Source organism: Alligator mississippiensis, chromosome 11, assembly GCF_030867095.1.
Source record: "Alligator mississippiensis isolate rAllMis1 chromosome 11, rAllMis1, whole genome shotgun sequence".
NCBI lineage: Eukaryota > Metazoa > Chordata > Crocodylia > Alligatoridae > Alligator > Alligator mississippiensis.
In genome coordinates this window covers 16,521,071-16,547,444 of record NC_081834.1, presented here as the reverse complement: position 1 = coordinate 16,547,444, position 26,374 = coordinate 16,521,071, and the positions used below count along the sequence as shown (strand labels likewise).

The following is a 26,374-nucleotide window of genomic DNA, read 5'->3' as shown; positions in this document are numbered from 1 at the left end:
TTGCTCGCCCAGCCCCCCAAGTACTCCCTGACCCCTGCCTGCTCTCCCAGCCCTCCCCCACCCCATATGGCTGCCCTACCCACCCCAGCTCCTAGCTCATTTAAAAAAAAAAAAAAAAAAAAGCCCAGGCTCAATAGTTCCTGTAGCAGCCTCGGAGCTTCTGAGGGCTCATGGCAGAGCCCCGCACCTTTCATGGGGCAGTGGGGGGGGCAGCAGGGATCTTACCCCCACCTGGCAGGAGCCGATGAGTTAGGGCTTTTTTTTTTTTTAAAGGGCTGGGAGCTGGGCTGGGTGGGGCAGCCATGGGGGTGGGCTGGGAGAGGGGGCAGGGGGTGAGGGACTTGTAGCAGAGTCCCCCCACATGGTGTGGGGCAGCAGGGATCACCCTCCTGCCTGGCAACAGCTGGTGAGTGCAGGCTTTTTTTTTAAAGAGCCGGGAGCTGTGAGAATGGACGAGGGATGGTGCCGATTTCAGAGATTTGGCCAATTTGACTGCAACTGAATCTCCATATCAGATTTGGCTGAATCGATTCTGGACAATGATTCGAATTACCGAATCAAATCACTGTGCCCCAAATCAGCCGAATCCAAATCCGAAGCAAATACTAGCCACTTTGCGCAGGCCTAATGTGAACCTTTTTATATAATGGTAGACAAACAATGTAGCACAGCATCTCATCCATTCAAAGGCGCTAGCTATATAGTGCACTAATATGTTAGTGTTTTTCTCTGGATATCCGTTTTCAGTCTTAACTGTGGCATCCATGCAACGTGAATTCGGTCCTCTTGACTAAATGGGGTTTTAGCATTATTGTATGTTAACAGAATTGGAAGTCTCTGCTCAGGAAAGGCCTGGATGTGTAACCGTTTTACAGATAAAGTGTGGCTGTGAAACCCATGTCTTAAATCCTGCAGTCTCCCTCATTATGGTTTGTCTGGCTATTCCAATAACTTACTTTCTTGATTAGTAAAAATCCTGTCAAATGCTGAAGAAAAGATGAACAAACACTCTCTGGGTTAGACTTTGGACTTTTTCTAATTCACTCAAGCAAAATATTCTTGTGTAAATATCTACAGAAGAACACAGCTTGCTTTAACCAGAGTCTATAGGAGCATGCTAACTCCTTCTCTGTTCCCCTCAGTATACTGTATGGATGGTGTGAGGAAAGAGACACAGCAGGCCAAAATCACACAGGAGACTGAATCTCTCACAGCTCTGTGCAAAATGTTACCCTGTGGTGTTTCAGCCTGATCTTGTTATCATTAAGTGACAGTGTTGCATTCAGCATTCCTATCTAAATGTACTACTGTCTTTGGGAAAGTTAAGTGGTTTGGGTTGAAATGCAGATCTAAGTAGATTGCAGACTGTAATGTACATTGTACTCGCTAGTTGAAGAAACCATATGTCCCATTTTTGCTGGGCTAGTCCTGTATTTAAGCCCTATCCCAGATGTCCTGACTTTTTTTTACAAAATTGTTTTCTTTTGCCAGCTGATATATTGCATACTCAAAATATTTACTTTATACTATTACAAAAAAATAAACACAATTCCATGTTTTCATTCCCTCCATTTCACAATAACATCCCAACATTTTATGACTTGGTTTGATTTATGATAGGTGGTGTTGGCATATGCCAGGGGCTTTGGGATCTACCTGCCCACATCAGGTGCACATATAATGTGTTGTCAGTTCCCGTGCATGAGGTTATTGAAGTTATCAGTAGTGATTGCTATAAAATCTCACAAAAATGTGCCTGTTCCTTTAATAAAGACCTGCAAAATCAATTGAAGCTTTTTTTTAAAAAAAACATATCAGTAGCTGATGACAGCAAAATTATATGCCAGATTCATGGACCACATTTTTCAGTTGCTTACTGTGGCCACTGTGACATTACTTAGCACCTTCGGATAAAAAACCCAAAGAGGCCGAAACAAATAAATGTGCGACTCCAAGAGTTTCAGAATTTGTTATTAAGCAAAACACAGAAGCTAATCAAATTTTCACTAGTGAGCGACTGTTTGCTTACCATTCTGTGAATTATGGACAGTTTCAGGTCTAGTGGTTGTACATCGCAATGAATTAAGAAACTCTACCAACCTAAGATTTCTTCTGCTTGCACAAAATCTAAGGCAATAATTTGCAACATATTGGCTCCTTTGTCAACAGGAGAGGTGCACTGTGATTGGGAGAAGTGCTCATTTATTATACTTAGTATAGATGCATTGAACAAAAAGGAGCAAAAGCTATTTCCTGTTCTTGTGCACTATTTTCTTCCAATTAGGGGAGTTAACACAATTGTCAAGTTTTCTTCTCTACTGGGTGAATCATCTGCTGTGCAGTGTGCATTTCTCCAGCGAGTGATTGAGAAGTACTCTCTTGGTGCTCAGCTTGTTGGTACTTGTGCAGACAATACCAACACTAATTTTGGTGGTGCCAGACATGTTGGGAAAAACTATTTGTATTGAAAACGCTAAGTCAAACTAAAAAAAGAGATTTTTGGTATTGGTTGCACTGTGCATATTATACATAACTGCCTCCAAACTGCAGTCAACTCTCTTTCTGTGGACTTGGAGAGCTTTGCTGTAAAGGTTTATAAATACTTTCACATTTACACTGCACCTGTTGAAGAGAGAAAAGACTTCTGCCAATTTGTCGATCTCAAGTTTTTTAAATTACCAACACAGCTAAAGAAAATCTTCAATGACTCTAGCACTAAATTGTGGCTTGCTTTAGATACCTTCCCTGAAGGATAATTTAGTGGGGAGGCTTAGAGAAAGATTTGTCACAGCAGAAATAAAGAACCTATTGCGGTCTCTTGTTGACTGTGGGCAAATGAAGGAAGAAGAATTTTACAATGCAGTCGACAATTTTTACACAACATACCTGTCCTACTTTACAGCATTGGAAACTTGCCTTTGAGCGCACCAAAAAGCTTGAGTGAGACCTACTGAGAAATATGCCAGCGTTGGACAAAATACAAGAGAGCTTCACTACATACCACACTAGAAATCCCATCTTAAGTAAGTTGGATGCAAATTGTCTTTTTAATGAGTGGGCCACTGCAAAACCAATTATCTCTCATCATCTTTCTGATTGCAACTGTCAGAGAACATCTATTGCTGAAAGGTGGCTGAACATTTTCAAGTGATGGACAGTAAGGCCATACAATATGCAGGTCTTGCCAAGGCTGTGGTATTTGTGTTATGTTTGCTGGGCACCACAGCCCCCTGTTGAATGTGTCTTTTCAATGATGAATGATGTATGGTCTCTTGAAAAATCATTTCTGAATGTCTCTACCATGAAGGCTACATTGTCCAGTTAATTTTGATCTGGATTGTACTGTGTTCTATGACAAGCTGCTGAAAGGCAAGCAGACCCTCCAAAAATAGCATAATCAGAGAAATATAACTGGCAACAAGCAACTTCACACCCTGGAGGACAGCAAGACAGAAAAACATTAGTAATGACTTTATTGTAAGTACATGCTTTGACTGCTTATGCTGCTTGTAAGGGTTATATTGGTTAACTTATGAAGTCAAACCCAATCAATCTCTTTGAAGTGATATTAAGCATGTTTCACTATATTGCATATTTCTTATCTGTTTTTACATATGTAAGTGGAGTCCCTTGAACACTAGTAAAATGTTACCAGGTGTCCTGTTTTCAGCCTAGGAAAATATGGTCACCCTCTCTTTGATGGACTTTTCGGTTTTCACACGTTTAGCCTTACCTTTAGAGAGAGGCATAGAATTTGGGGGTGGGTATGGTGAAAACAGAAAGCAAAGCAAATGCTTATATCTAAGTAGTTACATTTTGGTTACTTTTGGTACAGAGTAGATGAAGGCAGTCTCCCTTCAGTGGCAGTGGCTTCTCATGTGTTGAGCCAGCTTGTTTAGTTTTCATCTCTTGGTTTGTACTTTTCCTTTGACCAGGTAAATTCCCAACAACCTGCCAGCAGGCGGTTCATGAAACTTCTTTTCCATTCCTCAAGAGACAGAGCTTTCTTGCTACAATAAGACGAGCGTCTGCTAGTCTCAGAAGAAAGTCCCAGTTTATCTTGAATCTGGTCCTTTTTTGAGCCAATGTCTTAATACTACAGTACAGGAGCAATGGTATCTGTTGCCCAGTCCTTTTTGTACTGCTGATTTTTTATAAGACATTTTAGAAGGCTTGTCTCCTGACAATCAAAGATAAACTTAGAATTTTGACTCTTTCCACTTAAAGGTGATTGGTTCATCTGGTGCTAGCAGACATGGGGACTAGGTGGAACCGCTGGGGTTCCACTGGTGCCTGTCCATGACCTCCACAAAAAACAGAGCTGATGTGATAATGTGGTAAAAGAAGCCAACATGCAGCTCTTTTTTAAAAAAAAAACCAAGCAAACTTATTAGAAAAGATACTATCACAGTGAGTAGAAGAATTAGGACTATTTCAAGTGTATTGTTTCAGTATTTGCTAGTGGGAAACTCGGGGAGGAGGTCTGGGGGGGGTTTACAGTGGCTAGACAGACCATTAAATTGGTATTAAACACTTTTCCATGTGAAGGAAGTCCCCTTCTGCCAAAATCCAGGAGCAGGGAGATCAGTTTCAATGCAAGTGCTGCTGGGATGGGGCTAGATAAACTTTGAAAAATTAAGAGGTCATTGGGGTCAGGGTGCAGGCTTCAGAACTTGTCTGGCTAAGTTCCTTACAGACTCTTGGAGAGTTGGCATGCTGTAGCGTCATGACATAAACATTTGATCCTACTGACTGCTTTTTTCCATCGCATTAACTCACTTAACAGAAAACATGAAATTGAGCAAAGCTGTTTGATATCAGTTTTCACCATAAAGAGCCACAAAAGGATTCCTTGGCTGTATCCAACACACAAAGAAGGGAAAAGAGAGGAAGAGAGGTTTGCCAAACTACATGTATAGACTTGCAAACTTTGTTTACTTCTTAAAATCACACTCGTCGTAAGAGGGCAACCCTCCCCGCAATACACTTCCATATGTTTTCAGCTGGATAATCTAATGCAAACAATCAAACATAGAAACGTCCATCTTTACCAGATTTGAAGAAAAAATATTAAGGGATTAACTTAAAACCCCAAATCAAAGAAATAGCAAGGAACTGTCTTATCTCCCAAAGTCAAGAAAATCTGGGTTGAATAGCACTGTCAAGATGGAGAGCAGAGATGTGGATTTTCAGTTGCATTGGTGCTTTCACAGCTAGAGGGAGGGCACAGAGATGCCACTTGTCTGCATTCCCTTACTTCAGTCCTATGGCCACCAAGGCCACACTCAGGTCCAGAAAAAGTTGCAGGAAACTCTGTCATTTGTTAAACTGCATATTACTAGAAAGAAGCCATGGAACTATTGGAGACTGCTGGAGCAAAGAAGCACAACAGCATTACAGTCATGCCGTATGGCTTGGAGGGGTGGTGGCACTCTGAATTTTGGTTATGGTGGTAGAAGCCACAACTGGCGATACCTCGACTTCCTGGTAACTGAAACTAACAAGGGCCAAGGATTTGACTGATCATTTTTATCTTTCTTACTAAGAGCATCTCTCATGTATTCTGCCTTGCTTGGCTTCCACTCACTAAAACAATGTTTAAGGTTTAAAATAGCGTTCTTTCTTTAAACGTATTGTAGCTGTTATAAGTCTCACCACCCCCTTCCATTCACACCTTTAAGTTTTGTTTATTTAGTTGGGTTTTCATTCAGCCCTGAAGCCTGGAGGTGAACTATTCATGTTCCTTTTTTGTGGGTGGAGGTGTGAGAGGCTGTTAAAGTTTTTGCAATAAGATCAGCAGAAATTTAGACCCAAAAGTTGTATTGGGATCCGCTAGTACAGAGCCATAGGCTTGGATGAAACACCATTAATTTCACTGGGAATTGACCTGAGCATTAGGATCTGCATTGGCCAATCATGTTGTAGCATTAGAGCCTTAATTTAGGAGTCAATTTGGAGCCATTACACTCTCCGTGGAGCAGCACATTTTTATCATTATAATCTTGATGGTTCTTTTAGAACTGCTATTCTGTGTGTAAAAATGAATTCTGCAGTTACAGTGAATCATGAAGAACCCTTTACCTAGCATGAAGTTCTAGTTCAACTGGGGACTATTAAGATGCCATCTGAATTATGAATTGGCACCTGATTTCTGTAGCACACTGGTGCTGAATTCTGTAGCTGAAGAAACATATTTAAGAAGCCAGAAGGCCATTGGATTTGAAAGAATCGCAAGAAGCTCAGGTGTCAGTTTTAAATCTTATCTAAAAGACCATACTCCTAACATCTTATTGGGGTATTGATTCATTCATGAATTAAAAGGCAGAGGTTGATTCAGTAGGAGACTAACACTTTCTTCTTTACCCGAGTGCCTCCAGAAGTCTCCTTCTGAGTAATGAAGAAGATTGCTTATATTGTGAGATCTGACCTGTTTACAGTCCAAGTGATATGTCTGTAGACCAGGTATTTAGAATAGACAATAGACTGATTGCACAAAATAACCAGAGAATAAGGCCCGTAGATCAGAGAAGAAACTGGCTCTAAGACCTAAAAAAGATAGCCAGAAAAGATTTAAAACTTTGTACTGAAAGATGAAAATAGCCAGCAAAGATAAGAGAACCTACAGCAGAGCAAAGAAATATGGATAACAGAGTTCAAAGAAGAGACACAGAGACCACTGGAAGCTGGTCAAGGTCTCTGAAGTGGTCAAAAGCAGTAGTTCATTTTTAATTTTAACCAATTACAAGGTAGGGGTGAGTCAGTCCAGTCCCAAAGCTCAATGAGATGAGTTTCTTGCTGTTCTTACTGGGAACTGAGTCCCAGAGAACAGTCATAGTGGAAGAGAGGTTTTGCCTAGCTGCCATGAAGAGGGTTGGAGAGGTGGAGGAAAAAGCATGCCAATTGATTGGGAGGGAGAACAGATTTGATGAGCCAGCCAACAAATGAGTATGAGGGATCGGTGATTTAAAATATTCCAGAGAGAGAGTGGGGAGGGGAGGAAGAGAGGTATGAGTAGAAGAAAAACAACAATATAGTTAGAATTCCTTATGCATCATAGATGCTGTTAATGTCCATGTTCTTTTTGTGCTAAAACATACATTTATTTATTATGGATTGTTGCATATAGAAAATCCCAAACTTGAATCCATACCATTTTATTAAGTCACTAGAAGGTCATCTGTCCAAGAAGTTATGTAATTTATGTTGCTTTCTTTTATACTGAATATGAAACCTACAATTAGGTATAATTAAAGTAATCTCAGGTCTGAGATCACCCATTCCAGTTATCTGATTTTAGCCAAGAAAATCACTGAAGGTGGACAAATCAACTCACTTCCAGTGCTGTTGGCAGAAAGCTGTTCAGACACTGGCACATTCATGTTGTGAAAACTTTCAAATGTTATCCTTGTTATGATGTAAAATAAAAGCTAGAAACTTTGCAACAGTCTCATGAAATCAATGGAATTTTGTTAAAAATTCTGCACCAGGAAAAAATTCTGTTCAGGGGTACATTCTCATTTCTACCTCATAAAGTATTTATTATCTGCATATGAATATTTATGTGCACTCTTGTTTTATTTTTTTCTCAATTATCCCCCTTCTTGTTGGTTAATCTCTTTCTGATTTGAATGATTTCAAGTGTATTATTTTAACTTGTGGAGATAATTACTCTACATTGACAACTTGACCTTAACTCTGGATTTGTTGACATTCTTCCATAATAAGTATGCGTCTCTATTTTATAGTTTATTGAATTTCTTCCTTATCCTTTCCATGGGTATTTTTAAATAGTCTTCTTGTATAATAGGTAATAGCATGTGTTGCAAAATGAAAGTAAAGCCAATTAAATCTGCCTTTCTGTACTTACAAAAGATTGATTTGTGTACAGTCTGACAGTTTATTTAGGGGATTTCAATACAAAACTGCCCTGAAATAAAATTCTGCAGTGTTCTGGGAATCCGCTGCAATAGAGAAGCCACTGCCTGCAGAGATGTTGAACCAAATTAAAGTGTGTTCTCATCCCTAGCATCTGCCTCATACATTGATCTCTGAAAAATGCTTGAAAATACCCTAAAGCATCAGCCTCTTCATTGTTTAAGTGCAAAAGCTTTTGTATCTGCTCTCATTAATACTGTAAACCCACAAGATGCACCATTCAGTAAATGATTTGAACAGAGGCATCTGAAAAGCAGGAACAGATTGCAGTTCTCCTATTTTTGTCTCTATTGTATTTTTGTTTATTTGTAAACAGTTTAAATCTGAGCTTTTAGAAATAAGTTTAGGTTTTCTTGCTATAGTAAAAGTGCTCTCAGAGGGGGGAAAAAACAAAGCAGATGTATGTGAATACTGAAACAAATACTCATGAATCCCCACATGGCGGGCATCTGTGACCTTTCTTAGACTTCCAGGAGCATTCATGGTACTGATATTCGTATTTGCAAAAGGTTCAAAGAAAGCAAAAGTCATGCAAGGTTTTGGGTGTATAAGAATTCGCCCAAAAGTATGTTCTGGGAGTATATAAGTTGTCAGCATGCAATCTCCTTGTTTTCCTCCTCCTTAATAAAGGCTTCATTCACTCAGCTAAGAAAACAAAAACAATAGCACGTAGCATACAATTGCATACTGCCCAAATTATCAAAAATATAACTAAAGCAGTAGTAACAAAATAGGCATGAGGCTGAAATATGTTTGAATAAGGCATTTTCACACATGAATAATACATCATGTTGCAACAGTTAACAATACATAATTTTTAAAATGGTAAGCCCAGGAAAAAGAGCAACATTCGTTAAAGAAATGTTTCCTCTTGTTTGCTTCCAAACAGTTGGATACCTATCAGCGATAAATATAAAACAAAACAAAAAAAACCTAGAGATGAGGGTAAGAGAGGATGGCCTTCTAGAGGAACATGATAGAAAATGATTACTAATTGCCACAGAAGATTATATCATGGAGCTCTGCAAATAATCAGCTTATCATTTTAGTGGCTGAACTTTAAAAACAAAACAACCAAAAACAACAGAAAAAATCCCAAAACATAGAATTCAAGCATAAATGTTTAGGATTTATTTTTTTGGCTAAGTGAAATGTATTTGTTTCATGTTACCATTAAAAGCAAAGGGCTGGATTCATGAGAGGCACCGCCCTTAAAACAAAGGAAGAGATGCTGCTGCCTATGCCCTTCTCTGTCGCATCCTGCGGGCCATGTGCCCCTGCTGTTCTGCCTGCGCTCTGCCTCCTTCAGTGCATGAAATCTAATTAGAGCAGGGATTGGGGTTTGGATGCCCCACCCTCCTAGGTAAATGCCCTGATCGCTACCTTCGAGTCATTCTGAATCTCCCTCTAGACTGAATAGTTAAGTATTTTATATGTTCAAAGTGGAACAACTTCAATGAGAGACTGTGACAAATTCTTTAACCCCTCTGCCTTAGGTTTTCTTTTCTCTTGGTTTTTTTTTAAAAACATATTTCAAAAGTAATACTTACCTGGCAGAGGCTTTGTAAAAATAAATTAATGTTTTTAAAACATTTACAATAAGAAAACCTCTACAGATGCAAAGTAAGAATAGAAAGGAAACCAGGGTTTCAAAGTGGAAACAGAAGAAACAATTGGAAGTTGGAGATCAGAAAAAAAATCATAGAAAGAACATAATAAATGAGAGGATTAGAAGAACATGGTGGTGCTTCAAAATGAGGCTGCTATTATGCATTTAATTAAGAATTAGTAAAATAGGATTTTAATGTACAAAAACTAAGCACAGTAGAATCTCACTAATTTGCACTTTAATAATTTGCAAATTTTATAATCCATGAAAAGAAGAAAAAATAGTGCCTTCTCCCTGCTTGCCAGCAATGATTTAGCTGCAGAGAGGTTGTAGTGAGGTCTCTGCTTCCTGTGCAAAATACACTCACAGTTAGATATTATTAGTAAATACTTAAAGACAGGATTGCAGTATTATCATCATATTCTTATTGCTCACTTAGGAACTGCTGCAGTTCTGACTGCAACCCCTGGACAGAGCTCCTCTTTATTCAAAGGGAATCAGACTATTTTGCTGGTTCATAAAATTCAATGACTCCCAGGCAAGTAAAGAAGTCGAAATATGCCTGAATCCAGAGGCTTGCTAACATGGGTGAAGCTGCTTAGGGACAGTTCTGGCTCTTCTCTTGAGTAGGTCTAGTCATGATGGATAATTATTCATCAGCACAGACAGTCCTGTCACAGAAAGTCCAGCAGGAGGTCACTTCTGTCATTCTTGGGGTTGACTGTGCATATCACTGTAGCCTGAGGTATTAGTGATTGGTTGTGTTAGATTACTTTTCCCTGAGCTGCCTTTTTCCAGGGTGAATCTCAATTTGTAACTTCCTCTCCATATTTTGATCTCTCTGGATGATTTCCTTGTCCTTCCTGGTGTGTACAATATATCCCAAGATAGTATGATTTAATGGCTTGTTTACTCTTCTTCCAGCTTATTTACAGGCTTTAAATGGGACCTAATGTCAACCTGTATCTTGCCCTACCTGGATACTGAATTAGTATTTGTCTGTGGCAGTCCTTCAACAGCTTTTTAGTCTATTTGATTTTTGGTTTGTGTTAAATATTTTCAGCGTTCTCCTGGGACATGTCTATGTATGCAAGGCCACGCCATGCTGAGATATGTCATGGTTGCTCTGTATGTCCTGGCTTCTGAAGTGGAAGCAGTATAGCTGTATTTGTTCAGCACTTTGCACAGACCAGTAAGTGTTCACTTCTTGGTCCATACTCAACCCTGCAGTAATGCAACTAAACCGCTTCCAGACTGGGAGCAAGTATGATGCATCTCTGTGCAGTGTTGTTGTCATTCCTCCATACAGACGTCAGCCTTGGAAGGAGCTTTTTACAGAATGTAGTAACTGTGTTATTAAAGCCCAGAGACATAATAAATCTATCGTGTCTGCTTCATTAATTCATTTTGTAATTAGATCAGTGAAGTGAGTTGATTGACATAATTTGTATTTATGAAACCACAATATTTACTGAACTAGGTTTCATCATCACTAATGTCTTTTAATATTTCTTTTTTCTTAACTTTGGTTTTATTATTTTTAGGGCTGTCAAATAATTTAAAAAAATGTGATTGCAATTAGTTGTGTGATTAAAAAAATTAGTCACAATTAATTGCTATTTTAATCACACAACTAAAAACTCAAAATTATGTGCAGAAAAACTCAAAATTATGTGCAGAAAAACTCAAAATTATGCAAAATCATGCAGGTACTTCACATGGTTGGGGTGGGGGTGGGGTGTATGTGCATGGGCAGGAATTTGTGAAGGTGTGGGGGATTGTGGGTGTATTTGTGGGGTTTGGAGCTTAGTGGGGGGAGGGGTTCCCACATGCCCTGGCAGGATGCAAGGTACCATGGGGCAGCAGTGAGGGGCAGCAGCAGGGCTGGGGTGGGGGGCTGTGGATTGGGAGTGAGGGACAGACACAGCCAGAAACACACACAGCGCACTGGCAGTAAGTGTGGAGGGGGAGGGGGCAGGGGGATAGGGAAGAAGCTTTGGGGCAGATCAAAGCCCCCACAGTGAGGGAGGGAGTGGGGCAGGTGCAGGGATGAATGGGGCCCCAAGGCTGGGGTAGGTTGTGGGATAAAGCTTTGGGCTGCTCCTCCAGGGGCGTGGGGGGGCATGGCTCCCTGCGGCTGTGTGGAGGCGGGCTGCGGGCTCTGTGCTTTGCTGCCTTTGCCCTGGGAGCCACATGCTGGCCATGCTGTGCGTGCCCTACCCACCCAGCTGTGGGTGGCACAACATGATATCATGCAGCTCCCAGGAGCACCATTCACCGCCGCCCCACTCCCTCCCTCACCATGGGACCCTTGATCTGTCCTCCCCCCCTGCCCTCCCCTCTCTCTCCCACCACTTCAGACTTACCTACAGGGCACTGCTCTACACGCTGCCAGGCTCTGGTCCTGCCCACGTATCTATCTGTGCCTATGTGCCCCTTCCACCTTTCTTGCTGCACCTGCCCAAAGCCCATGCCCTGGCTGCCCTGTTTTCCTCTGGATTGCCACTGCTGCCCCGCAGGGCAGCGGTGACAGTGGTGGAGTGGAGTCTGGACACGGGCTCCAAAACCATGTGCATGATTAAGGTGTTAAAAAAAATTAATGCAAAAACCAATTAATGCATTAATCGTGAATATTAACACTGATTAATTGACAGCCCTGGTTATTTTTCACTAAATTGAGTTAGATTGCACATGGTTTTCAAACCCAGTTTGGACCACTTTATGCACATTGCTTACCAAAGTGATTTAGAACATCTTGAGTGTCACACCTATCCTGAGGCTCAGGTCTGTTTTTCTTCAACCAGAGTACACATCCAAAATTAGGCAAAATGGTACCAAAATGTTAATGGAAGGACATAATAGTTCTAGGGAAAGTATCTTTTTGGCATTATTCTGCAACATTGCACCTTTGTGCAATTGAATTAAGCCTCTTGATGAGCCTGTTCTCTTCAGGCTCTGGTGGCCTTTATCTAAGCATCAGAAAGAAATTCCTGTTTTTATGAAGAAAGCCTAATACTGCTTCTTCCTAGGAGTATCTTTCATTACTTGCAGGCTCAGAGTTTCTGTTGAGCAGTCATAAATATCTGTCCTTTGCTTCCTGCTTTGTGCATTCCCTGTGAATACATTTTGAATTGTATAGGCATACAGATAGCATTTAGGGATTTTTAAAATGAGATATTAAACCTGTTTCTGAATGGACTTGTCAAACCTAAATAAATCAGGATACTTGGAATGAAGATATCCCAGGCTTGTATCAACCCAAATTCTCAGGCTACCAGTTTATAAAACTGTCTAATCAGTTATGCATCAAAGCCTGGGACAGACCACTAGCACCAAATTCTATCATCTATTATCTACCAGGTAATCGCAGCTCTTTGTCTTCAGAAGTCAGTTCCCTGTGCATAGCCAAGGGCAGAATATGACCCACTCATATTTGTCATCCTTCTGGGTTTATTTTTTCTTTTTACTTTTTTTTAATCAAACATATTTATCTGTAGGTTTCCTTCTTAAGCTAAAAGGCCCATGGCATGCAAAAGGAGCTGGCATTTGCATTGTGATTCCAATTAAACTGAAATTAGCATGAGCTTATGCTCAGTAGCTGATGTTTAATGTATGTGAAACGAAATGGTACTTTGATAAACTGACTCCAAGGACAGTTATGACATTCCTTGTCTGCATCCTACAACATGATTAAACAACTGTAACACTGCATGAGTTGGTTTTATCTTGTACTGTCCTTTTCTGGTGCTGTTGAACTAAGTGGACTTTTTTTTTTAGAAGAAATCTGCTTTAAACAAACCCAAACCTGAGATCTATGTTAAGCAAGGCATCAAAATAGTAATGTTTGAAATGGTTATGTTGTTTATTTGTAAAGTACCTTTCCATTTTTATCAGGCCTCTTTTTTTTATTTTATCTTTAAGCAAGGGAGCTCCTAGGAATGGAGCTGAATCAAAAGCTTAGAGCTGAATTTCCCCCAAGATTTTGGAGTGGTTTGCATTCAAATCTGAAATCTGTGACTGTTTCCTCTTCAGTGCCCTGCTGGGCACCATAATAATCTTTAACTATAACCATTACGTGATATTTAAAGCAATACGGAGTTAATTTTTTTAACTGTTTGTTAAAGACTTAAACTGCATGTATGGGACCTTTCTTGTCATGTGGGATTTGTCTAGTCGGAGCTCAGCCTCCAGGAGAGTTGCACTGAGGAGATCTTCTTCCCATGTCATAAACCAGGGGTGACCTATTTGCGGCACAAGTGGCATGGGTACTCTCTGTGTTGCACACAGCAGATAGGGGAAGGGGCAAGGAACAGAAAGCAGAGCAGCAGACCAGACATGGGAACGGGATTAGTGGCGATCAGGGGGGAGGAATGCAAGGGTTAATTTGTGCAGTGCATCACAGAACAGAATAGATTACATTGGTTTTGAACCCAGCAAGATGGCTGATGTTTTTCAACAGGGCCACTTTGTTTGTATAAATGCATTTTGGAGTTTTAAAACTGCAGGAAAGTGCACCAGTACAAAGACTTTCTATGCTGGGGTTTCTACTGGTGCAGCTGCAGAATTTTGAATAGTAGCTACTGTTGTTGGTTGCTCAACTTGAGCTATGTTGGATCTAAGTTTTCAGAAGGCCTAATAGCCACATCTTCACTGGATGGTAAAAAAAGATCTGCGAGTGGTTAACACCCCTGAATACTGGGACAGAGGTTCCTCAAATTAAATTTAAAGCATCCAAAATCAGTGGCCCTGAAAAGCATCTTTGAAAAATTGGTGGAGTAACTGACTGGATTAACTGGGCACAGAACTCATGAGGAGTGTGTGGTCATTAGTTAGAGTACGTTCCCTCTCACTCCCTGAAGGAATTGGGAATTTGAGGTTTTCGGCTGAGTTCTGTCAGTGATTTACTATGTCACACAAAAAGTTAATTCAACTTTACATTGTAGCTGCCCATTTATAAAATGTGGATTTTTTTCCCCTCTTTCCATAGAGATGCGTGAGGTAAATATCAAAGGCCATTTGTTTATAAAATGGGGATACTTCTTCCTTGCCTCCTAGGGCGGTTGGGAGGGTTGATGCATACAAAGTGTTTTGAGATCCTGCAATATAATTTCAGTGTAAGCCCCACATCTGGTCATTAAATACCAGGACACAGCCAGCTTGAGGCTGTTATTGCTTGAGTTAAGATAGATTTGAAGATTTTTCCACTTTATGAAAGGTGATTTTTTCTCTCTCGTTCGGCAAAAAAACACAAAAACCAACAAGAAACCTTTTGTGCATCTCTGCTTTGTACTAGGAAATTAGCAATCAGAGGGCTGCAGTGAAAGCAACTTATAAATAAAGAAATCAGAAGAAGTGTTTTAGTTTTAAAGGCTAGGTGCAGACATTTGGGGAGGATAGTGGGAGGTAAGATCATATTAAAAATGGCCACTCGATTTAACTTAATTCACCCAGGTGCAGACCTTACACTAGTTAGGTGGATCTAAGTACAAACTGTATAGCAGTTCAGGACAGTTAGGTCAGTCTACAAGTGGCTGAGCCAATCTAAATTAACCCTACCCCCAAAGTACCCCTAACTTCAATAGGGTTGGCCATTTTTAGACTAATCTAACTGTCCTGAACTTCTGTACAGCTCTGGGCTCAGACCCAGGACTGGGAAAGCCCAACTGTTAACCCCAGTCCTGGGGCTATGCTTTTCCTACCCCCCCCGACACCGAGTTATTTTTAGTCCCCTGGCTTCTTACCCCCACCCCTAGATCGACAGCACACCCCTCCCACCCCCCGAGCTCGCCAAGACTTCCATTCCTCAAACTGGTGCTGGTTTTACTGGTGTTCATCATGGGGAGCTGATCGAAGTAAGTTGGGGTGGGGGAGTTGGTTCACTATGGGGGTTTGTTTGTCGGGTTGGGGGAAGGGGGCTAAAAATAGCCTCTGGTCCCTGGGGGGTGGAGAAAAAAGAGTCCTTAAGGCCTCCCCCATGGATCCTACAACCCCTCCTGATCCTGCCTAGCTCTCTTGAACCACACCAACCACCTGTGTGACCCTACTTGCCTCTGATTCCCCACCCCAGACCCTTCCTGCCCCCCCGTCCTCCCTGTAGAGCTGCCTGCCCACCTAATCCCCACCCATAGAGCCTGCTTTTCCCCCGATCCCCAAGCTAACTAGCCCCCCGCCCCGTTTTACCTTAGATTAGGTGGCCATTTTTTACTTGATCTAACTTCCTGAATGTCTATACAAACCCAAAAAATACACCTCACAAAATAAGGGATTTGGGCATATGACTAACAAATTTTCCCAGTTTTATCCAGTATCTTTTTTTTTTTTTTTACCCCAGAGATTCAAGTGGACTTTTATTGCTTATCCCAGATTATAATTTAACTTTTATGTCTTGATTTTAAAAAAAAAATCTTTTTGTATCTGCCAACAGCTTGTCTGTAGTTGTTAAGGTCTTTTTCAGGCTTATTTTTTAAAACTGTAATTAAACTGTGTGAGTTCACCAGTAACACACTGTAATCTAAGGCTTCTGTTTCTGTTGCTGCTGCTTTTATTTCCAAGAAATGAGCTTGAAATAACTTATTTCAACAAGTTCATGGGTACATGAAAATGCCTGGTTCTTGTCGCCAATTTTGAAATGCAAATAATTAAAAAAGCAGAAATGTGGGTGATGCCAAGGATTAAGCAAAGACTGGTGGACACATCAGCATAAACAGTATGGTCTTGATTGCATGCAGTCTAAGGAAGCAGTATTTAATGTCATAAAGTCAGAATGATTGATCCAATATAATTTGATTTTAATTTCAACTCCTATTGATTTTTTTCAGCTATGCCTTAAATGGGCCAATTATGAAAATGTTTATTGCTTTTTATTGGCTCACATCCCTAAAATGAAAGCATTTTTTCCCTTTTCATAGAGATGTGTGAGATAGCTAATATCAAAGGCAGTTCAGGCATCCTCTAGAAGCATGACTTGAGGGCTGTTGCTGAGCTTGTTGCAATATGCAAATAACAGCATCTTTAGTCCTGGGGAAACTAGCTATTTGGGACTTTTTGTGTGTACTGACTTTGCAACATGTCCTCCTTTATCCTGAATATTCTTCTTTATGCAAGTTGGAAGCTCATTTTAGTTCTGGAATTTTCTTTCCTTTGTTGCTGCTCCTGGTTGTGGTGCATTTCCTAAATGCAGTGTGTGTTGTGAAGGTACATTGCATTTTCTGCTGTACCAGGCACAATCAGAATATCCCTAGGTGTTGAACATTGTGCCTGAAGGGGAGCTAATGAATCAAATCTCTGCTTATCGCAAGATAGGCAATGCAGAGACTTCAGAATGCCTCTGGATGTTTTCTAGGTAGCTAAATCCATATTTTCAAATCCTAGGATCAACTTAATCTTTGGTAAAACTATATACCCAATAGCAGGGACCCATTTCATAAAATTCATATAATATGTGAATAATATAATGTATTCTTTGATTTCTATTGGAGAAAATGGAAGCTTTATCCTTTAGTGATAGGCAGATTGCAAGGCTTCTGCTCGCATATTTACCAAAAGTTACTCAGTTTGAGACTTACATTTCATATCTAACCAAATTAGGCTGTCATAAGATTCAACCTGGTTTAGTCTGGGTTAATGTTATTGTGCCAGCATTATCATTTTTTATTAATATTAGTTATGTTTACTTCTGTTGTGCTTAAGGGACAACTGAAAAATAGGGTCCAACTGTTTTAGGCCTTGTACAAACACAGATTAGTAAGCAGTCTTGTCTGCAAGGATTTGCAGGCTAACTACACAGAGTTGGGGCAGCGGTATAAGACCAGCAGAGAGGTGCTGGTGATGGTGGCAAGCATCATGTTAATGCAATCATTTTTGGGTTGGGTTTATCAAAGCTAAATCAAAATAGTGTGGAAATGTGTAAGCATTTTATGATTCCTTCCATGCTGCAAGAAATAATGCTTTATTTTTAGTCTGTATTCACAAATCCTGGACATAGGGACTATCACTGGTTTTAGTGTTTTGTTGTATATCTCCAGTACCTTAACACTCAAGATACATCTGCCCTTCCTTTCCTCTGCAAAGTAAAACTCTAATCTTCACAGAAATGATTTTTTTCCCCCTTTTGTTATTTTATTACCCTGTCTGGACTTTTTGTTCTTTGTGTAAATTGAGTGCATTAATCTGAGAATGGCCTATGGTAGCAAGTCCCTTGGTAAACAATGAAACAGTACTTCCTAACTTTTCTTGTACGTCCTTAAAGTGTAGCATATGACGATATAGCATCATAGAAAATTAGGGTTGGACGGGACCTCAAGAGGTCATCTAGTACAACCCGCTGCTCAAAGCAGGACCAGCCCCAACTAGACCATTTCAGCCAGGTCTTTGTCAAGGCGGGCTAAGGATGGAGATTCCACCACCTCTCTAGGTATCTTGTTCCAGTGCATCACCACCCTCCCAGTAAGAAATGTTTTTCTTAATATCCAACCTAAACCTTTCTTGCTGCAACTTGAAACCATTGCTCCTTGTTCTGTCATCTGTCACCACTGAGAACAGTCCAGCTCCATCCTCTTTGGGACCACCCTTCAGGTGGTTAAAGGCTATCGAATCCCCCCTCAGTCTCCTCTTCTGAAGACTAAATAAGCCTAGCTCCTGCTTCTCCTCAAAAGTCATGTGCCCCAGCCCCCAAACCATTTTCATTGCTCTCTGCTGGACTCTCTCCAACTTGCCCACATCTGTTTTATAGTGGGGGCCCAAAACTGGACATAGTACTCTAGCTGTGGCCTCACCAGTGCCGAATAGAGGGGAATAATTAATTCCCTTGATCTGCTGGCAGTGATCCTACTAATACAGCCTGGCATGCTGTTAGCCGTCTTGGTAACAAGGGCGCACTGTTGGCTCATATCCATCGTATTGTTCACTGTAACCCCCAGGTCCTTTTCTGCAGAGCTGGTACTTAGCCAGCCAGTCACCAAGCTGTAGTGGTCCATGGGATTCTTCCGTCCAAAGTGCAAGACTTTGTACTTGTCCTTGTTAAACCTCATGAGATTTCTTTTGACCCAATCCGGCAATTTGTCTGGGTCACTGAATCTTAGCCCTCCCCTCCAGTGTATCTACTACACCCCCCCAGCTTGGTGTCATCCATAAACTTGATGAGAGTGCAATCCATCTCATCTTCCAGAACATTAATGAAGAGATTGAACCAGCCCCAGAACCAACCCTTGGGGCACTTCACTTGATACAGGCTGCCGGCTAGACATTGACCCATTGATTACTACCCGTTTAGCCCAGCAATCCAGCCAGCCTTCTCTTCACCTTACAGTCTGTTCATCCAACCCATCACCCTCAGCTTACTTGCAAGAAAGCTATAGGAGATGGTATCAAAAACCTTGCTAAAGTCAAGGTATATTACATCCACTGCTTTCTCCACATCCACAGATCCAGTTATCTCATCATAGAAGGCAATCAGTTTGGTCAGGCATGACTTGCCCTTGGTGAAGCCATGCTGACTGTTCCTAATTGCTTTCTTCTCCAAGTGTTTAGAAATGGATTCTTTCAGAACCTGCTCGATGATTTTTCTGGCAACTGAGGTGAGGCTGACTGGGCTGTAGTTCCCTGGATCCTCCTTCCCTTTCTTAAAGATGGGCACTATATTTACCCTTTTTCAGTCTTCTGGGCTCTCCCCCAATCACCATGAGTTTTCAAAGATAGTGGCTGGCAGCTCTGCAATCACAGCAGCCAACTCCCTCAGCACCCTCAGATGAATTGCATCCCCATGGACTTGTATATGCCCATTTTTTCTAAATACTCCCTAACCTGTTCTTTCAATACTGAGGGCTGCTCACTTCACATACAGTTTGCTGTCTTCATGTGTCCTGTTTTTTAAAGTTCTGTACTATACTGCATCTGTGTAACGTGCATTCTGTTTTCATAGTCCACATTCTGTAACTTAGGTAAGAGTAAAAGCAAAAGGAGATGTTTAGCTATTTTAGGCTCCCCCAAACTGAGAGATGGCTACATCCTAATGCTTGACAGAGCAGCCTAACAACTGCGAACAAGGCCTGGCTGTCTGAGGGATTGTTCCAATACCTGCACATCAGATGGGCATGAAGTGCCCCTACCATGCCTCCTGCACCAGAAGCCATGTGAAGGCTGTTGCAAGAGGTGCTTATGCAGCTACATGCACACACTGTTTTTTCTATATATGATCCAGGTGCTCCTTACCATGTCAGAATTCAGGGCTTCTTTGTGACTCCTATCCAAAGACATCACTCTTTGTTTGAAGAAAAAACTTTATGGCAGTGGTTCTCAACCTTTATGGACTTGAGGAAACACTATTCAAGGGACCCCTCTATAACTTCTGTGGATTGAGTGGCACCCAGTTTCAAAATCTAATTGATATATTTACCTCCTTGCAGAGGGGCTAGGCAGTGGGGGCAGGGGACTAGCCAGGCAGGGACAATCCTGGGCCTGTGCTTGTCTGCTTATCTCCTCACACCTTGTTTATCTCCTCAAACCTTACGGCACCCTTCAAGGGATCTTCTGCACTTTGGTTGTGAATCGCTGCCTTAGGGTGAGTAAGTTGAGATGACTTGTGGAAGTCTGTGGGTTGTTAAAGGCTAGTTAATAGTGAGCAGAATGAGAAATCAACCTGCTGCAGATGCTACTGATGTTTCCTGATTGATGAGCAGTGTCCAGATAAATCAATCTGCCACAGAAACCAATTTTCCACAAGACAGTATGCTTTGGAGAAGTGTTAAGGCCATTGAAGCTGGGCATAAATTAGTATCTTAAGATACAAGCTGACACTAAGCCCATCATTTATTGTGAGTATTAGAACCAGGTAAATCCTTGGCGACTCAGCATGGTGAGCAGGAAATATAATTGCAGGACTGTCTTCTGCACAAGCCATGCACATAAATCCCTGTTTACCACCATGTAAATGGTGGGTGGAGGTTTATTCTGTGACTGCGCACTACTTCTCAAGCACTTTGCAGTTCTTTCAGACATTGAACTGAATATCTTATTGACCTCATTTTTTTTCCAGATTTCCAGGTGACATTTGAGGTGTTGTCTCTGACTGAACTTAGTGTGATTTGGATTCTTCCTGCTTTAGAGAATCTCTGTCTCCTTGTGTGATTCTGAGTCCTGTGGCTGCCTTGCGCTACTCAAGCATCATAAAGAAAGTGCATCACTCCACTGAGATGGGCCTGCTTTGTAATAACTTGTCTGCTCAGGTGCATGAATCTAACTGGAGTCTTATGTAACAAGGTGCATTTTAATTTACTTTTTTTTTCTCCACATAATTTGCTGTTCTGTTCAGTTTAGCCTCCACTTTAAACTCATTGACCAATGTTGAGTTCAGTAGGGAAGGAGCTTGTTTATTCAGTGCCTGAAGTATGTTAGCTACTACATGGACAAGTAATGGTGATAGAGCCCTGTACAGGAAAACATGTAATCTTGCTGTGATGTAATGTACAGATAGGGATGGGAAAAGCAGTATGGTCTGGGCACTGAGACACCTGAGTGGACTGCCCATTACTTTAGTCACCATAAACCCAATCAGTGCTATAGCAAGGGGGAGGGCAACTGCCCCAGGTGCCAAAGCGAAGGGGCGCCAAGAGGTGCTGCCCAGCTGGGGCAGGATATGGGACAGAGCCGTGAGCAGCTCGTTTGCGGGGGATGCAGGGTGGGTGGATCCCACCGCTGCATGCACTCCTGGGCAAGCATGGGTGCAGGGGGTCCCCCAGATCTGTGCACGGGGCGAGGGCAGGCTGCTGTAGTGGGCTTTGCCCCAGGTGCCAAACTTCCTTGCCACAGCACTGAACCCAATCTTCCTCTTCCTCGGGAAGGTAGGCTTCTACTGTCTATAATGACTAGGGAACTGGGGGAGCCTGGTGATTTATGCAGGTATTTTTTCTGCTGGTATGTGGCATGGATCAGGCCTGCATTCTGACTCCATCCACAGTGAAGGGGAATGTTGTTCTCTGTGATATACGTTACGTAGAGATGGGGGTAGGATGGCAATGAGGCCTGGGGTCCTGAAAGTTGTCTTCTCATTGTCATATTATTACTGACAGGTGTATTTTATATTCCTCCTCAGCAGGCCATTATATTTTACAGTTGCAAATAGCTTTCTGACATCCAGCACAGTCCATTCAAAGAGGGAGTCTTCCATGTCTTTTTAGGTTTATTAATTCTATTGAGGTCCTTGCAGCAGTGCTTCAAATTCCTGTTTAAAATAAAAGATTTGTTTACTGCTTTACCTTTGCCTCTTCTGAAATATCGCCTCAAAAATTATACCAGGTTTGTGACAAGTTTTTCTTTCTTAAATGATATAAAGATAATTTTATCATCTTATTTCTCCATATGGTTTATAATATCATCATTTCTTAAGTCCTCAGTGACACTGACTATCATGAAGACCCCACTTATTAGTTTCCTGTTTTCTAGCTTCTTTCTTAATATATTTGCTTCATTCCTTTGTTATCTCTCTCCCAAATAAAGTACTGTTTTCTTCCATCTGTATTTCCTTCATGCTTTAGGACTCCAGATCGTAATAATCTCTGAAGCTTAGTTTATTCTGTTAATAATTGACAGTGAGAAGACTCACTGCGGTATGTCTGCTGTTGCCTTGGTTTATCGATCTCTTCTCCTCCAAGCATGTAATCATATCTCCTTGTATGATGATCCTGCAGGACCAGGTAATCAGGCTCAAGTCGGTCAATATTTTAATGGAAGATTTCTAAGGCACATCTTGGTGCTGGGGTGGCAATATTGGTGATTCAGTATGAATTGAATAGATGCTCTGGTGTCACTTTGAGATGCAGAATATGTCACCTTTCAGACGGTGGATCAGCAACTTGTGCATAATATAGCATTGCTGTACGCTGAAAAGCAGCTGTTTCATTCTACCCTACAGGTGGCTGAATTTCAACAGCAGGTTAAATGGTCCCCATGTAATTCTGCTACTTTAACAAGAATGTTGTGAGCCCAAGCTAACTGATTTTTAAATTGATTTCAAATAGAAGTTGAAGATAATTACTAAAAGCCAAGAAGAGTTTTGCTTCCACAAATCTAGTTTTGCTTCCATGAAATCTATGATTTCATGTGTAATTCTCTCCCAATAGTATGCATTGTTAATGCCAAAATTACCTCACTCCTCTCTAGTGCTCCATTGGATCTCCTGTCAATCTCTGTCTTTTCACTAGACAGAAAATGCTCTCATTTCCAATTCCTGCGTAAGAAATTTTCATGTTATTGACAGTCTTAGGTTTCCAAATCCTAACTTTTTTAATATCCTTTGAGCTCAGCACAAAGTCTTTCATAGGAAACTTAGGCTATTTGTAGATATGCTCACCATTTTCTAAACCAAGTTAACTGATTCGTATCACACAGTTCGAATCAAATTTCAATTTGAATGAAGGGTTAATAGACGATCAAGAGGGTTTGCTGCCTTCTTCCCAAACCAGAAGCCTGTGTGCTTGGGCAGGGCTGGGGGCTTAGTCCAGATGTTGATACTTAAACAGGGTGATGTGTTGTTAGTACATTTGACTGTAAAGGTGTTACTTTGTATATGATATCCTCTGTTGTATTGAAAAAACCCAGTCGAGTTTGCCTTTGAAGGGACTGATGTTTGTAATGTTTATGTGCGTTCTTAACAATCGCTTATCTGAGTTCCTAAGGACTGTTTCTCCTAAAAGTGATGCTGTATATACATGTTAATTAATACAGTTTAAATTGCCTAATTCGGACTGCCCTAGTCTGCATTAATTTTAATCCTCATTCAGTGAGGATTAGTTACTTCAGACTGGAGCCAATTTTAATTCAGACTACAGACATCCACATGTATATAGTGATGACTGTAGTCCCTATTAAACCTAGAGAAATGTAACGTCTATAAACCACCATAGAGACTGAGGAGTCTTGGTGAGCTCTGGATGAAAGTAGGGTCTAAGCCCTTCCACCAAAGATCTTTTTTTTTTTTTTTTTTTTTTTTTTTTTAATTGAGATTTGTTTTGTCTTCCCAAAGGAGGAAACTTTTCTTTATACTTTGAAAACTGGAGGAAGCTACTTTGTCATAGAGTTGAGTATTTTCTCTTCCTCTCTTCCTTTAAGCCATATCTATCATTTTCTCAAATATCTGTTTACATCTCCAGTCACTTTCATGCAACTCTGGAAGGTAATTTCTTTTGGGTCCAGAATCCAGGATGGCATAGCATCCCTTAGTAAAACATCACCTGTAATTAATGAGGACTGGACTTCACTCAGAATTTCACATTGTTTCCTTAGAGAGCTATTTCTTCCTTGATAGTCATTCGTGCTAACTTCAGGGTAAATAATTTGTCATCTCTGTAATGTCTGTTTCTCTGGCCAGTAGCTTCCCTAAATTTCCTCTTATTGTCTTGACTGAACCCTTGCCCCTTAAATACTGTAAAGTTCTCTTATTGTAACCTCTCTGTGGAAGGGCAGCCTTTGCTATTTCACACTGTCCCTCACCTTATTTATCATTCTTGCTGCCTCAAGTTAATTCTGTAAACTTTAATACCCACCTTTTTACACCCTTTCTGCTTCTATCTCATACCTATGGTTTACTCTTATTGTGGCTAGTCCTCTTCCTTGCCCTCTTGCTGTTTTATTTATTGATGGATGGCACATATAACCGTAGGTCATGCAATCATTGCTGCTTCTCTTGCCTGGATCTTGAAAAATGTACTTTGCTGAAATGGATAGGAATAGCTCTTTCTGTGCACTTCAGGGCAAATTAGAGACACAAATCCCATTAGCTTTAATAAGGTGCACATCTAATGTGCCATACGACATATTGAAAACTTACCCCATTTCCTTTATTCCTCAGTTAGGTCACAAATTATCCCTGATTATATTAAGGCCACAATTGCATCAATGCTGTTTCTTTTCTACAGCTTTTAGCTAATCCTCTGTTTCAGGCAAGTGAGTTAAAGATTCAAAACAACTTCCATTAAATTCAAAGACACTGATTTCAGTAGCTTCTGTTTCTTTTTTTGTGCTGGTGCATATCTGTGGTTACAAGCATACACACAGAGGGATTGGGTATTTTTGTAGCTTTTTATAACAACTGATCTAATAATGTTCATGACATTGCTGCATATTGTATTTCTGGTGGCTCAAAAGTTAAAATCAATTCAAATACCCACTCCTCAAGTGTACTCGGTCCATGTTTGCAGATGATACTAAATTGTGGGGTGAAGTGCACACTCCAGAGGCTAGGGAACGATTGCAGGTGGCCCTGGACAGGTTGGAAAAGTGAGCAGAACACAATAGGATGCAGTTCAACAAGGACAAATGCAGAGTGCTGCACCTAGGGTGTAAAAATATTCAGCACACCTACTGGCTGGGAAATGACCCTCTCAGCAACACGTAAGTGGAAAGGGACCTCAGAGTCATAGTGGACTCCAAGATGAACATGAGTCGGCAGTGTGACGAAATCATCAGCAAAGCTAACCGCACTTTATCATGCAACAGCAGATGCACAGCAAATGGAACCGAGGAGGTGATACTTCTCCTCTATGCGGCATTGGTCAGGCCGCAGTTGAAGTACTGCATCCAGTTCTGGGCGCCATACTTTAAGAAGGATGTGGATAACCTCGAGAGGGTCCAGAGGAGGCCACTCATATGGTTAAGGGTTTACCCACCAAGCCCTATGAGGAGAGACTAAAGGACCTGGGCCTCTTCAGCCTCTGCAAGAGAAGGCTGAGAGTTGATCTTGTGGCCGCCTACAAATTCATTAGGGGGACACAGCAAGGGATTGAAGATGCTCTGTTCACCAGGGTGCCTCTTGGGGTAACAAGGAGCAATGGTCACAAACTGACAGAGAGCAGATTTAGACTAGATAACAAGAAAAACTTTTTCATGGTAAGGGTGGCCAGAATTTGGAATGGGCTTCCAAGGGAGGTGGTGCTCTCCCCTACCTTGGGGGTCTTTAAGAGAAGGCTAGATAGGCATCAGGCTGGGGTCCTCTGACCCCAGCACTCTTTCCTGCCCAGGCAGGGAGTCAGACTCGATGATCTGTTGAGGTCCTTTCTGACCCTAGCACCTGTGAATCCCCTCCCTAAACATATTAGTAAAATATGAACATGTTCTTCATCACCTTGCTGCTGTAGCACTATTGCTTGACACAATGTCACATTCAAGTGGGGACAAAAGTCATCTACAGAACTACAAGAATACATGCTGTAATTGGGTCCAAGCCTGCTGAGTTATCACTACGTGAGGTAGTAGGTACCTACATGATTGCAAGGCTTTGCGGGATTGGGTCTGCTCGTAGCACTTCTATAATACTTTTCAACTTCAGAGCATCTTTCCAAGTACTGGCCCTTCTAATACCCTTGCTTCTAAATCTTGTGTAATAGTCCAACACCAGACATCCTACATCTTTTTGTTTTTTGAGACTTACTTTTTTTGCTCTATCTGTTGTGGCTCCCCACTTACACAGGCTGCAGCTTTGAGTTCTTCAGGTGGCTTTTCAGATTTCACAACTTGATGCCATGAGGGGAGGGGGAAAAAAAACCAAAATAGAGAAAAATACCACAGCACAGCAAGCCACCACCAAATCTGGGCTTCTTCTGTTCTACTTATGCTTATCCAGGTTCAAGTCCAGAGACATCAGTGGTATTACTCTAGATGCACACTGGGTGTAAGGGAAAAGAACATTTGTCCAAGCTTTTAAACATCAGAGTACCTCTTCGCCTATATAGAAGGATAGCACCTGTCTCTGACTTGCATTAAAACATCTAATGATAAGTCAGTTTTTTTATTGCATCTTCTGTACAAGAGTTGGTTTAGTAAAATAACATTCAAGCCTCA

General features: G+C 41.2%; 1 protein-coding gene across 9 annotated transcripts in view; it reads left to right on the top strand.

Moving 5' to 3' along the window:
* Window positions 1-26,374, top strand: part of LOC109280665 (uncharacterized) — a 596,100-nt gene that overhangs the window by 404,334 nt on the left and 165,392 nt on the right. For 4 of the 9 annotated variants that reach the window (XR_009455569.1, XR_009455564.1, XR_009455563.1 and 1 more), the window contains exon 1: window positions 22,151-22,233. The exons of 3 other annotated variants lie outside the window; for them this stretch is intronic. The gene's annotated coding sequence lies outside the window, so the exon portion shown is untranslated. Of the gene's footprint in view, window positions 1-2,761; window positions 3,024-22,150; window positions 22,234-26,374 lie in introns of those variants that run through there. 2 more of the 9 variants (XM_059714622.1, XR_009455565.1) reach the window with 2 other exon arrangements.